The sequence below is a fragment of the Coturnix japonica genome, unplaced genomic scaffold, assembly GCF_001577835.2.
Source record: "Coturnix japonica isolate 7356 unplaced genomic scaffold, Coturnix japonica 2.1 chrUnrandom875, whole genome shotgun sequence".
NCBI classification, from domain to species: Eukaryota; Metazoa; Chordata; class Aves; order Galliformes; family Phasianidae; genus Coturnix; species Coturnix japonica.
In genome coordinates, this window is record NW_015440229.1 from 1200 (window position 1) to 4371 (window position 3172).

Genomic DNA, 3172 nt, shown 5'->3' on the forward strand with positions numbered 1-3172 from the left:
TATGGGGCCCTATGGGGTCTGTATGGGGCCCTATGGGGTCCTATGTCCACATATGGGGTCCCTATGGGTCCCTATGGGGTCTATATGGGGCCCTATGGGGTCTGTATGGGGCACTATGGGGTCTATATGGGGCCCTATGGGGTCTGTATGGGGCACTATGGGGTCTATATGGGGCCCTGTGGGGTCTGTATGGGGCCCTATGGGGTCCTATGTCCACATATGGTGTCCCTATGGGGTCTGTATGGGGCACTATGGGGTCCTTATGGGGTCCTATGTCCACATATGGGGTCCATATAGGTCCCTATGGGGTCTATATGGGTCCCTATGGGGTCCTTATGGGGCCCTATGGGGTCCTATGTCCACATGTGGGGTCTATATAGGTCCCTATGGGTCCCTATGGGGTCCCTATGGGGTCCTATGTCCACATATGGGGTCTATATTGGTCCCTATGGGGTCCCTATGGGGTCCTATGTCCATATATGGGGTCTATATTGGTCCCTGTGGGGTCTATATGGGGCCCTATGGGGTCCTATGTCCACATATGGGGTCTATATTGGTCCCTATGGGGTCTATATGGGTCCCTATGGGGTCTATATGGGGCACTATGGGGTCTGTATGGGGCAATATGGGGTCTGTATGGGGCACTATGGGGTCTGTATGGGGCCCTATGGGGTCCTATGCCCACATATGGTGTCCCTATGGGTCCCTATGGGGTCCTTATGGGACCCTATGGGGTCTATATGGGTCCCTATGGGGTCCTTATGGGGCCCTATGGGGTCTATATGAGTCCCTATGGGGTCCTTATGGGGCACTATGGGGTCCTATGTCCACATATGGGGTCCTTATTGCAGCCCAATGGGGTCTATATGGGTCCCTATGGGGTCCTTATTGCAGCCATGGGGTTCTTATCGGGTCCCTGGGGTTCTTATGGGGTCCCTATGGGGTCTGTATGGGGCCCTGTGGGGTCTATATGGGGCACTATGGGGTCTGTATGGGTCCTATGGGGTCCTTATGGGGCCCTATGGGGTCTATATGGGTCCCTGTGGGGTCTATATGGGGCCCTTTGGGGTCTATATGGGGCCCTATGGGGTCTGTATGGGGCACTATGGGGTCTGTATGGGCCCTATGGGGTCTATATGGGTCCCTATGGGGTCTGTATGGGGCCCTATGGGGTCTGTATGGGGCCCTATGGGGTCCTGTGTCCACATATGGTGTCCCTATGGGGTCCTTATGGGGCCCTATGGGGTCCTATGCCCACATATGGGGTCTATATAGGTCCCTGTGGGGTCTATATGGGTCCCTATGGGTCCTTATGGGGCCCTATGGGGTCTATATGGGTCCCTATGGGGTCCTTATGGGGCCCTATGGGGTCTGTATGGGGCCCTACGGGGTCCTATGTCCACATATGGGGTCTATATGGGTCCCTATGGGGTCTGTATGGGGCACTANTATGGGGCCCTATGGGGTCTGTATGGGGCCCTACGGGGTCCTATGTCCACATATGGGGTCTATATGGGTCCCTATGGGGTCTGTATGGGGCACTATGGGGTCTATATGGGGCCCTATGGGGTCTGTATGGGGCCCTATGGGGTCCTATATCCACATGTGGGGTCCCTATGGATCCCTATGGGGTCCTTATGGGTTCCTATGGGGTCTATATGGGGCCCTGTGGGGTCTGTATGGGGCCCTATGGGGTCCTATGTCCACATATGGTGTCCCTATGGGGACTGTATGGGTCCCTATGGGGTCTATATGGGGCCCTGTGGGGTCTGTATGGGGCCCTATGGGGTCCTATGTCCACATATGGGGTCCCTATGGGTCCCTATGGGGTCCTTATGGGGCCCTATGGGTTCTATATGGGTCCCTATGGGGTCCTTATGGGGCCCTATGGGTCCCTATGTGGTCTATATGAGTCCCTATGGGGTCCTTATGGGGCACTATGGGGTCCTATGTCCACATATGGGGTCCTTATTGCAGCCCTATGGGGTCTATATGGGGCCCTATGGGTCCTTATGGGTCCCTATATGTCTATAGGGTCCTTATGGGCTCTCTATAGGGTCCCTATATGCCTATAGGGTCCTTATGGGCTCTCTATAGGGTCTCTATAGGGTCCCTATAGGATCCTTATGGGTCCCCCCGTTGTCCCCATAGACCCCCTCAGCAGCCCCAGAGGTGACCCCGGAAGTGCCCCTTAAGTTGACCCCGGAAGTGATCCCGGAGCCGCCATCTTTAAGGGACTCCCCTCCCACCCCGCCCGGAGCTGACACCGGAAGTGATGGCGACCCCCCCCACGACCCCCCCGCGACCCCACAGGAACAAAGGTGGGTTTGGGTTGGGGGGCAATGACCTCAAATGACCCCAATATGGCCGCCATCCCCCCATCATAGGGGCAATGACCTCAAATGACCCCAATATGGCGGCCCCCTCCCCCCCATAGGGGCAGTGACCCCAATATGGCGGCCGTCCCCCCATCATAGGGTCAATGACCCCAAATGACCCCAATATGGCGGCCCCCTTATCCCCCATAGGGGCAATGACCCCAATATGGCGGCCGTCTCCTTAGGGGCAATGACCCCAAATGACCCCAAGATGGCGGCCCTTTATCCCCTATAGGAGCAACGCGGAGCTGCAGCGCCGCCTGGCGGCCACTGAGGCAGAGTGAGTTATATGGGGTTATAGGGGGTTATATGGGGTTATATGGGGGATATATGGGGTTATATGGGGGATATATGGGGTTATATGGGGTTATAGGGGGTTATAGGGGGGAAGTATGGGGTATATGGGGGGATATGGGGTTAATATGGGGGGATATTGGGGTTTAGGGGGGATATGGGGATTATGTGGGTTAATAGGGGGGGATATGGGGTTTCATATGGGGTATAGGGGGGATATGGGGGGTTATATGGGGAATCATATATGGGGCATATGAGGTTATATGGGGGGATAATGGGGGGATAATGGGGGTATAGGGGGTTATATGGGGGATATGCCGGTTATATGGGGGGGATTAATGGGTTATATGGGGGGAGTATGGGGTTATATGGGGGGATACTGCGGGGTTATAAAAATGGGGGACTATGGGTGTATATGGGGGGATCATGGGGTTATACATGGGGGGATATGGGGTATACCTGGGGGATAGATGGGGTTTAAATAAGGGGGGGATATGGGA

At 55.7% G+C, this 3172-nt stretch overlaps 1 long non-coding RNA gene across 1 annotated transcript in view; it reads left to right on the plus strand.

Annotated features, from left to right (window-relative positions):
* The window catches only part of LOC107307765, a 6370-nt gene that overhangs the window by 1193 nt on the left and 2005 nt on the right, over positions 1 to 3172 (plus strand). The window contains exons 2-3 of the long non-coding RNA XR_001552503.1: positions 2152 to 2321; positions 2614 to 2658. This is a non-coding gene — a long non-coding RNA (uncharacterized LOC107307765). The remainder of the gene's footprint in view (positions 1 to 2151; positions 2322 to 2613; positions 2659 to 3172) is intronic.